Source organism: Periplaneta americana, chromosome 6 (genome assembly GCF_040183065.1).
Source record: "Periplaneta americana isolate PAMFEO1 chromosome 6, P.americana_PAMFEO1_priV1, whole genome shotgun sequence".
NCBI classification, from domain to species: Eukaryota; Metazoa; Arthropoda; class Insecta; order Blattodea; family Blattidae; genus Periplaneta; species Periplaneta americana.
This window is the reverse complement of record NC_091122.1, coordinates 94,713,905-94,726,319: the sequence shown is the minus strand read 5'-3', so window position 1 is coordinate 94,726,319 and position 12,415 is coordinate 94,713,905. Positions and strand designations below refer to the sequence as shown.

General features: G+C 35.9%; 1 long non-coding RNA gene across 1 annotated transcript; it reads left to right on the top strand.

Annotated features, from left to right (window-relative positions):
* Positions 1-2,654: 2,654 nt before the first annotated feature.
* On the top strand, positions 2,655-10,574 carry LOC138701507 (uncharacterized). The gene is made up of 3 exons (XR_011332610.1): positions 2,655-2,722; positions 6,297-6,999; positions 8,502-10,574. It is a non-coding gene; the product is annotated as an uncharacterized lncRNA (long non-coding RNA).
* The last annotated feature ends 1,841 nt before the right edge of the window (positions 10,575-12,415 follow it).

The following is a 12,415-nucleotide window of genomic DNA, read 5'->3' as shown; positions in this document are numbered from 1 at the left end:
GAGCTCTTGTACAAGTATAGCATGCAGCACTGTGAACTTAACTGGGGCTATTGTATGATGATATGTGAATTAATGATGGCAAAATGAGTCTGAGGTCCAACGTTGAAATTTACCCAGCAATATTCTGCTACAATTGGTTGAGGGGAAACCCCCGGGAAGAAACCCCAACCAGAATTTGAACCAGGGCCTGTTCGTTTCATAGCCAGATGCACTAATCATTCCTCCACAGCGGTGGACTACGTACGGACCACTTACTCATCAATTTCTCTTTTTCCAAAGGTAATAATAATTTAATTTCGCAGACACAATTTTTTCGATGATATGAACCAGTTTCTTTCGTCACTTTTGTACATAATACAATCAGTAAATGAAGAAGGCAATCTTTAGAGGCGATTTTCAGTAAATAGCTATTTTGTACTATGAATTTCAAATAAGGATCAATGTTTGTTAAAACGCAGTATATTCCATATGAATCATTCCTAGATGAACTGATTGAATAACATCCATTCAGCAGTTCAGAAGAAATCACCATAAATAGATGGCCTGACAACATACCAACTGCTTTCTTGAAATTAGGGTTACTGAAAACATTTCGAGTGAAGAATGCATTCAGTGACTGGGGGGTCAGGCTATATAAAGACGGATATTAACTTATCCTAAAACTGTACAGCACTAGAAATGTTGAAAAATTGTTTTTTTCTGTGAATATCAGTGTCTCAAAACATAATTTCATAGTAACATACAAGAAGTACAAAGATGCTTATGAGTTGGGACAAGGAGTATCCTTAAGCATTTTAGTCCATTTAGGCTTTTTGTACATCCATTTGGAATGGGCTGCATTCTGATTGAGCCAGCTCCACCGTCTGCCACACTACCCATTCCTCTCCAGGGCTGTACCTGTCCCATTTATTTGCTGGTCTGGAGCTTATCTTTGAGGGTTTAGCTGGGTTTTAAGATGTGGATCACTATGCTATTGTTGTTAAACCAAATTGTAAGAATTTTATTGGGACAGCTACACAATTTCAGTAGAAGATATTTTGAGACTTTCGGAAAGAATGGTATCTGTAAGAATGTGCTGCAGATAATGTAACATACTTTTACATAGAACAGAGATTATTTGAACTGTTTCGTGACCTGTCACTTAGTAACACCAATTTCTTAATGTAAAGATATACACCACTGAACGGAGATGTGTTTATTTGCAAAGGCAATTAAAGAAATAGTCACCACTGAAATATTTTGAAAGCAACAAATGTAGAGTAATATGAAGAGACTTTTATTCACTTCATATGCCAGCATTAATATACTTTTATGGAGCATCCCTATTAAAACTATTTATATTTTTGATCACTATATAAATTTTTGACTCTGAATCTGCAAAGAACCTTATTCAAATTAAATATAATAAGTAAAAATTACTCTTTAAACATTTCTCCTAATAAAACAAAAGTGTTTGCATTTAGAGGCTCGGAAACAATAAGAGCTAAAATTATATTAGAAGGAAAACCTATTGAACAGGTCAACTGCTTTAATTACCTCTGTTGCAACATATCATATTTGAAAAACGAAGACTTTACAAATAAAATAAATACATTCAATTATATATGCGGTACAATAAGAAGATGTTTAAAGACTACGCAACACCAAAATTAAATTTTACAAAGTGGTAGCAGTTCCTATGTTGATGTATGGTGCAGAATTTTGAGTTCTAAATAAGAAAGAAGAACACTGAATAGAAGCTGCAGAAATGAAATTTTTGAGAGGTGTGACTGGATATACTTTATGGGATATGAAAAGAAATGATGACATTCGAAAAGAACTCAAAATATTCAAATTAACAGAAAAAATATCTCAATATAGGAATGATTGGATGGAGCATGTAGAATGGATGGAAGATGACCACATTCCAAAATTAATTTTAAATTATAAACCGAAAGGTGTAAGGAATGTTGGCAGACTAAGGAGATGGATACAGCAGTTGTAATTCATGAGAGCAGAATGAGTCAGTTATGGCTTAAGCCCTGAAGCTGATGATGATGATAAATTTTTTACTAGTGTGTAGCTAGTTGGCGATGTATGCAATGGAGGGGGAAAGGAACTGGCCACCCTACCCCATTATCTCCTGACCTAGTTGCCTCAGAAGTGGTGTCTTCTTGGTATCACTTGAGAAGTTCAGACCTGTCTTCAGACAGTTGACTAAACAACATACATTTTCAAAGCCATACAGTACCATGTTTTGCATTATTATAGTCATCCTGAGTGATCTAGTGGTTCCATACTAGTTGTTGGATCCAAAGTTAACAGGTTAAAAATCTGGCTGAGGGAGGTGCATCATTAAAGGGTAATAAAATATTTAGCATGATTTCCTCCGCAAGGCAGTAAAGCTGTGAGTTTTATGTCGTAAATTTACAACTGATAAAAGACCCTGTCACTGAAAAAGCATTAAACGCCACAGATATGGATTTCTAAAGACATTTAGTAGGAAAATCCAGAAGAGAAAGAATTACAATACACGGATTAGAGAAATGACAAGTGTAACACACAAACAGATGATATAAGAACCAAACAACTATCTGGAGGCACTATCAGCAGTGTGTGCATCACCGATTACACTATCACTTGGTCAAGTGCCAATAGGGTCACCTCCTTATAAATATAGGATTTAGGATGTTTTATCTTACAGAAAGCTTCAAGCCGCCAACAAGGGTTCATCTATTAAACTGTAAGTAATACAAATATATTATTATGCCTAAATGCTATTGTATCAAAGTTAAACAGCAAAAAATTACAAAGCCTACGCGAACACTTATTACTTACTAGCTTCTAAGGAACCTGGAGGTTCATTGCCACCCTCACATAAGCCCGCCATTGGTCCCTATCCTAAGCAAGATTAATCCAGTCTCTATCATCATATCCCACCTCCCTCAAATCCATTTTAATTTTATCTTCCCATCTACGTCTCAGCCTCCCCAAAGGTCTTTTTCCCTCCGGCCTCCCAACTAACACTCTATATCCATTTCTGGATTCGCCCATATGTGTTATATGCCCTGCCCATCTCAAACGTTTGGATTTAATGTTCCTAATTATGTCACGTGAAGAATACAATGCGAACAGTTTTGTGTTGTGTAACTCTCTCCATTCTCCTATAACTTTATCCCTCTTAGCCCCAAATATTTTCCTAAGCATCTTATTCTCAAACACCCTTAACCTATGTTCCTCTCTCAAAGTGACAGTCCAAGTTTCACAACCATACAGAACAACCGGTAATATAACTGTTTTATAAATTCTAACTTTCAGATTTTTTTGACAGTAGACTGGATAATAAAAGCTTCTCAACTGAATAATAACACGCATTTCCCATACTTATTCTGTGTTTAATTTCCTCCTGAGTATCATTTATATTTGTTACTGTTGCTCCCAGGTATTTGAATTTTTCCATCTCTTCAAAAGATAAATTTCCAATTTTCATATTTCCATTTCGTACAATATTCTCGTCACGAGACATAATTATATACTTTGTGTTTTCGGGATTTACTTCCAAACCTATCTCTTTACTTGCTTCAAGTAAAATTCCCGTATTTTCCCTAATCGTTTGTGGATTTTCTCCTAACATATTCACGTCATCCGCATAGACAAGCAGCTGATGTAACCCGTTCAAGTCCAAACCCTCTGTGTTCTCCTGGACTTTCCTAATGGCATACTCTAGAGCAAAGTTAAAAAGTAAAGGTGATAGTGCATCTCCTTGCTTTAGCCCACAGTGAATTGGAAACGCATCTGGCAGAAATTGACCTATACGGACTCTGCTGTACGTTTCACTGAGACACATTTTAATTAATGGGACTAGTTTCTTGGGAATATCAAATTCAATAAGAACATCATATAAAACTTCTCTCTTAACTGAGTCATATGCTTTTTTGAAATCTATGAATAACTGATGCACTGAACCCTTATACTCCATTTTTCTCCATTATCTGTCGAATACAAAATATCTGATCAATATTTGATCTATTACACCTAAAACCACACTGATGATCCCCAATAATTTCATCCACATAGGGAGTTAATCTTCTCAAAAGAATATTGGACAAAATTTTGTACGACATCAACAAAAGTGATATTCCTCGAAAGTTACTACAGTTAGTCTTGTCCCCCTTTTTAAAGATAGGTACGATTATGGACTCCTTCCAGTGGCGGCTCCTGCATATTTCTTAAGAGGAGGAACGAAGTTAACAGCGCAAGATGACACATTCTTGAGAGAAACATGCTACAAATTAGCCTACATGCATACATGTAAGACCAGATAGTGTTAGGGTTGGCCTTCTCTTTTGTATAGCAATAATTTGTTCTTGTAAACAGAGTTTCCTAAATTGTCCAAAATATATTTTCACTTCCATTCATTGTTGGATAATTGCACAAATTAACAATTACAAGGAAATTCACAAACTCGCAGCATTTTTCGCGCACACTACAGCATCACACGTGTTGGAAGAGACTAGCTACTAACACATAACCAGAACCGTTTTACAGAAGTGAAAATGGGAAATAATGTGTTAGGAAAGCGAGAACACTGCACCCACTCACGTGGTCTGTGTTGCCACATGTACATTTTACAAGTTCAGTATCACATGCTTTTGAAGAATGTCAGTTCTTGTAGTCATACTACCATTATTGTTAAAAGCTCCAGGTGACCGATTTTTTTATGTTAAAAAATAATGTAGTTTGGAGTACTTTCAATTTCAAATATATTTGTACAAAACTGACAACTTGGCTGTTGTCCTGTCTAGTAGACAATGGATGGAAGTGAATTTTAGGGGCCAAAAAGATCTGCGATACTAATGTAGAGTTACTTCCTCTTTGTTTTATATAAACCCAACTTCAACTTTCAGATATCCTCGAAAGTTTCAAACCATGAATAGTAGCTTATATAAAGTGCAATGAATAATATATTTTGTTTTATAATTTTAAAAAAATTTTTTGTACGGTGTCTTTCATAGCTTTGCGTTAAAACTGTTTTTATTGCGCCTCCTCCTAGATGTGTTGTAGTCTGGTTGAATGCAGCATCATTAGATGGTAGCGGTAGCGAGCTTGCTGCATGACCAGTTGGTTTCTATATTTCCCACCCATGCGCTGATTCAGAGGAGGATCTCCTCCCTCTCCGTTCATTTACTTGCTTTAAAACTCTGCTTCTGTCTCTCACCGCTAGTGCGCTGTTGTCTATGTATGTTAACTGCAGTAAAGGAGGAATGGATTGGCTTTCCTCCACACAAACAATCTCGTATCTTTCTCACAGTTTTCTAGCAGCACATGAGTGCGCATCGTTTAAAACCCGATCAATCGAGGTTTTCTTATAGCTGTGAACTTAAAAATTATCGAATCTTCCTCGAATTTCAAGGCATATATTTCATTTGGTATTTACTTTCAAAAAAAGAAAAATGTGAGGAGGACGTTCCTCCCTTCCCTCCCCCGAGGAACCGCCACTGACTCCTTCCATTGTTCTGGTACAATTTCCTTTTCCCAAATAGCAAGTACAAGTTTATAAATTTCGTTAGATAATGTGCTTCCACCCTCTTGTATTAATTCTGCTGTTATTTAATCGATACCTGGAGACATAATTTTTCAGATTTTCTATCGCAATTTCGACTTCAGAAAGTGTGGGTTCGGGTATAAATGGCTCAGCAGTTTGTATTTCAATTTCATCCCGATCATTTCTATTTGGCCTATGTATATTTAGTAGTTGTCCAAAATAGTTTTTCCATCTGTTCAAGATTGAATGAGAGTCTGCAAGCAAGTCACCATTCTCATCCTTGATCAAGTTTACCCTTGCCTGATATCCATTCTTGAATTCCTTTATGCCTTTATATAAATCTCTAATGTTTTTATTTTTACTATTTGTTTCTACCTCATTCAGTTTTTCCTCCAAGTAACCTCTCTTTTTATTCCTAAGTGTATGATTTGCTTCCCGTCTTTTATTGAAATAATTATCTCTATTTGCCTCAACTGGACCCTGTAAGAATTTCAATTTTGCCTGTTTCCTTCTTTCTACTACCATGCAACAATCTTCATGAAACCACGGTTTCTTTTTCTTAGTTTCATAATAACCTATGCTCTGTTCAGCTGCAATTTTGATATTATCTCGGATATTTTCCCACATGCTATTAATATCTAACTCTTCCTCCACTTCGTCGGAACTTGCTAATACGGCAAACCTATTTAAAATTTCGACCTGATAGTGTTCATAACAAAAGTTACAGCACAAAAAACAAAATGCAAGCATTGGTATGTGATACAACCAACAGGAACTCAACAGACACCAACGACGGAGAGTGCAGCATCGAGCGCAGAACCATCTACACCTGCAGATACAACAAACAACTAGTGATTCAACTACTTGCGCTTGCTATGCTACTTTGTACTACTATAACCCTGGTTAAGTAATGGCTACTAAAAGAGAAAAAGATACTTTAAGACGTATTGAAAAATGGATCAAAGATATGCATAGCATAGGAAATATCATTCCTCCAAATTACTTACCGCAATGGGATCCTGATTCTCATCAATATAGAACATGGGGGAGGGGGGGGTGCACTAATAAATTATTCACATATCAGAGCCTCATTACGCATACTATGGGCACGTTATTATCAACCTGGAGGGCCAGACTTAGCTAACAGAAACATTCCACTATGTACAAGTGATTTACCATTTCGAGAACAAGTACGAGAAATTTATCACACAGCTCAACAATTACAACCTCAAATCGATGAAGAAAACAGAAACCGCATAGATAACCAAGCAGAATTAGATGCTATTGTTGAGGACGTTATGATCGTCAACCGGAAGTAGCACAATCAATCTTAGGTGTCTTCAACCAAATAGTCCGTAAAACCAGCTTACCAGGTGTTATAGTAGACCTAATAGCACGAGATTTTGCGCAGCCTACAGCATCACACAACACCGAAGAACAACCTCCAGCAAAACAACGAAACAGAAACAACAGAGGTATATTTACATGCACAGATATTCTCATCACAGATATACTAGGGCCAGATTTTGTTAAAGAAAAAATTCAAGTACTCAAGTACACTCTTTATATAAACCTTCAAACCTACAAATGAAAGTATTGAACGATAGACGTTTACTAATATTCACTGATACCTTTGTTCCCACAAACCATTCTGTCTTCAAACAACGATGGATCGCCAACATTTGTACATGGTACATAGCTCCAGGAGAAACACCTACTCAATTTATAGATAAAATTATTGAATATAATACAGAATGTCACAACAGTGTACTATCTGTAAGTCATACAACGAAAATGCAAACCCAAAGTAGTACTTCATACAAAGAGTAACATTAGAAACAAGGATTTCACACAATAACACATATGAAGATTCATGGCTTGTTAAAGAACCTTGCATAATATCTACAATAAATTTTCTCAAACCTCCATCTCATGAATTCGAAGGAGAATGGGAGAACATATTTAGAACATTATTCCATGTAGTAGAAGAACCATCACTATGGGTACTCGAAAACTCACCACTCTATGAACCACATATACATGGCCTATATATAGCAACAGGTCGCACTGACAATTACAGACAAAAAATTCTTAAAAGAATGAAACAAGACAATAATCTAGTGTTCACTTTGAAAATGGAAATTTGCAAAAACATACAAAACTACATAACACACCTATGGAAAAATCCAATATATATTATAGGCAACAACGAAAACCTACAACTCATGTGGACATGGCCACATAGGCCACTATTCGACATCGAAAAAGAAACATTGTACAATAACCATACAATGAAACACTTCTCTCACATATTGTACCACACCATTCAAAATAATAACTATCAATCTATCGAAGATATTGAACAAAACTGCCAAAATATCATAATGCCACATTTACATAATGTAAATCTACAAAAAGTGATGACACAAACACTACAATTCTGCCTAGATTCAAAAGGAAGGGATGCATTATCGTTGATGACATAAACCTGTGTGACAATGTACGTTCAACATACTTGACTAGAATTCTTCATGCTCAAGGTATAGACGAAATTAGTTTCGCAAGAGATCTATATTCATGGCTATATAGAACTGACCATAAGAAAAATACATTTGTATTTGAAGGGATAAGTAACGGAGGCAAGAGCGTCACAGCTTGAGCTATCCTAGAATGTGTCCCATCTTGAGAAGTCCTTAATGGAGAATTTGGATTTCAAAACTCCAAAATCACTACGCGGCATTGTGGGAAGAACCCTGTATCACATCAGGGCCGTTTAGTGAAAAATGTAAACTATTGTTTGAGGGCACGAATACTCTAGTCAACGTGAAATGGAAGGAACCAAAAAAAGTAACTAGAACAAATTTCATAATCACTACTAATCATCCGCTGTGGAACTGGTGCAGCGAGAATGAATTAGCTTACAGAAATAGAATGCATATTTATTACTTCAATAACAAATCACATTGCATATTCACAGACAAAAGAAACACAACGAAACCAACAGACAAACCAAGCACCTCTACAGACACAACACTATAACAAGCACAACCCTACAACCAAGGCAACACCAGGAAGTGAATGTTGGATTTTGTGGCCCACGAGGTATCAACGACCAGATAAGAAACATCCACGACCTAGAGGACAACTTTGGTCCACAACCAGAAGAAGACAACGATCCGAATCCTCAGACGAACAATCAGTACTCAGTGGTTGTTGAGCAAATCGACGGATCCACCGAAAAACAAAACGACTACAAAGCACTCCTAAACGAATACAACTCTCATTGCACACCTCTGACGACAACGAACAACACGACAGAATACAAAATATAAATATACTGGACATACCACACAAGTGTGACATAATTCAATTTGCTATTGACAACAAAACATCATGTGGGAAAAAATAACATTGCATTCTACTTTTGGTTGTTATGTAGGCAATGACGGTAATATAACTACATTAAAAGACGCACAAACAGATAATCTAGTACAAACAAGGTGGCATATTGCACCAAATCAATTATTCTGTCAATATGGCACTCATTCACAAATACAAAAATTTCAATTACAGTCCAGTCAATGGAGACCTATATCTGACACAACTAGTATAGGGCATGGCATACCACTAACTAGTATTGCAGGACGAAGTGGTACGGGAGAAATTATTGCCTTCAATAATTCATTGCCTATATTAATATACCAAGACACACACTTGCAATTTCGCCAATGGACTAATCAAAATGTAACATATAATCATTTTCCGGAAGGCCAATTGCAAGAAAAAGGTATCCTAAAATATGTTGCCAACTATACATTGGCCAAAAAATTATATTAAAGGTAACAGAATGTTAATGCAACCTATGAACGACCAGGACAACATGAAGATACTGTACCCTGGCAATAATGGCTGTACTCTTGTCATGGAAAAAAAATAAAATTGATGATGGTTTATACAGGACTTGTGAACCTGTATTTAATTCTATCAAACATATCAATGAAGAAACTGATAAATCATCAATACCAACTCCTCTAGATACCATTCATGTCACCATCCCATGTCTCCTTGACACTGAAAATATAGCAAAACAAATACGCTATGGGCCAGAACCATTCAAATATCCTACACCTAACATATTCTTGAAACTCCTACCAATAATGAGCAGCACAAATAACTCATTAATACCCCATCACGTAAAAATATTCATAACAAATACCTGTGAAATTGAATATATACCTCATACCATATAACGACCTATCCACACCAAAATGTATGGCTCACGCAAAGGTCACTGTGCCACTAGGGTACTGAATCAACCTACATTAATGACAAATGAAATCATTCCAGAATATGCTGCTGATAATTACTACCATAATGTATCTGGCACAGAAATCAAAGATGACATGAGTATTCCAGGAGATATGGTGAAATTTCAATATGAATCCATAGTATCCTACAATAAATAAGACGTTGTTGACAGTGAGGAAGAAAAATTGGAAGCCAACAAAAAGAGGATCAAAAGTACAATACAATTCAATATACAGAGGCACAAACAGCCAAAAAAAAAAAGCTGTTGCAAAGGTTATACAAGAGTTACCTTAAGTAAATACAGGTGTACACGGGTGAAAAAGAGCTAAGGGTGGCGAACGCAGAGAAATCACATACCCCAAATATTGTAATCTATGTGTGCAAAAACCCCAAAAATGTAAAATTCGATGTAAAAGCTTCTTTCTTAATAAACCATCCTGAAAACTTAACAAGCAAGCAAGCACGACGACAGGAGCACTTGATCCTCTCTGGAGTAACGGTTAGCATGTCTGACAGTGAAACAAGCAGGCTCGTGTTCAAATCTCAGTTAGAACATGTTACCTAGTTGAGGTTTTTTCTGGGAATTTCCCTCAATCCATTAAGAGCAAATACTGGGTAACTTTTGGTACTGGACCCTAGACACATTTTGCTGTTATTACCACATTTGTCTCATTCAAACACTAAATAACCATGGCAGTTGATATAGTATCGTAAGAACTATCTGGTATGGCTACGTCCAAAGAATGGGGAATGTAGATTACTGAAGCAAATATTTAACTTGATACTACCAGAAACGAGGGAGACCAAGAATGAGTTGGTGAGAAGGTAGGCTATAGAGAAAAAAATGTGCACGAGAGGAATCAAGAAAGACCTATGGAAGGATTGAGATGGAGTTCTGGGAATTGAAAGACAGCATAGTCTGATAGAGGACTCCAGGAAAAATTTTAAAAGCCATTCTCATCTCAACGTTGAACCTCAATACTGTATAACTTCTGAAAGCACCGTTAAATGAAATATTTACTAATAGTGCCAACATAATTAGCAACAGACAATACCACGAAACTTTAAAATGCAGTTTTCTCAAAACTTTGAATTTTGAGTTGTTTCCCTTTTGAACTGGCCTGTTGATATATGATCAATTGATGTGCATACTATCTCTGTTACAAACTAATACGATGCAATTTTAAATGCACTGTGCAAATTTTGTAACTTTTATATTTTAATCCACAATCTGAGATTTCAACATACTTTGATTTTTTTTTTTTTTTCCATTTTTTGCCATTTTAAGGAACGTAATTTTTTTCTTAACACATCTCACTTCTATTCTTCAGTGAGTTCAAATTCAGTCGCGGGTGATGAATATTGAAGAGCAATCAAATTCTCAGAACAGCTTCTTACTCTAAGGGAAGTAAAGTTATGAGTCCCATGTCATAGATTAATGGCGTGTAAAAGAATCCTGTTTCTGGTGGACAGAGCTGTCCAAACAAAATTAGGCAGCCATCATTCATCCACGTTGAATTTCAATGCTGAATAACCTCTGCTAAATAAAACACTATTACCATTGCTCTCAGTTTTATGGAGTTATAATAATTTAAGATTGAAGGAGACCATGATTATTGCGTCTAATATTACCTTATTGCCATGACAATGTTTATTTAACAGATTTTAAGTGAGCAAAGTATGGATAAAACGAAGTTTGAAATATCCATGCTTCTTTGGCATTATTATGAAAGATTTATGAAGCAGTGTAAAGTAGAGAATGAATGCACATTGGGGAAACTAGCAGTGAAGATTTATTATTAGGCCTATGTCCTAATGGTTGTCTGGTATTGAAGACAAGGCAGGATAATCGAAGAAAATCCATCTCATCCCTACAAAGAATACAATTCATCACATCAAAAGCTTTGGCAAAAAATACAGTCGAACTGTACAGTGAAATTCAGAAGACGTTAACTCAATGTCTAATTATGCAGAAACAAAAACTGGTGCCTCTGCTCAGGGCCTTATGATTCTGGGAGCCTCAAAATCCAGGAACAAGGTTGCTTTTTTAAAATGAATTATGCAAATGAAATAGGCAACTCTGCCAACTGAAATTAGAATTGAGGAAATAAGTAATTACGTAATTAATGATGTCAGAAAATGCATAAAAAAATCACTTCATTATTTTAAGTTTAGAGTGATAAGCAGATTGCAGAGTTTAACATGTTCAACTTGTAAAAGTTGGCTACCTTGTACAGAGTATTCAAATTGTAAGTGTAACAGTAGGCCTATTTAAACAATTAATAATGAATTCAGCAGCCAAAGTCAACAAAACTGTCAGTTCTCATTGTATTGAATGTTAAACCAAGTGCTAGTATTCCTGGCAGGTTACCTAATTTTTGTTAATATAGAACTATTATCGGTATGTAGTGGTAGTGTTAAACAGTTTCTATAGCAATATCCAAAATTAAAAATGGAACTCCCAAGCAAATTTGAGTTAGGTGCCATAAAAGAAAACGGAAAGATATTGAAATTCAACAACAGGAAAAACAATGCTGATCACTGAGCAAGTATGTTTCTTCAGATGTTACTAGCAGTAACTCT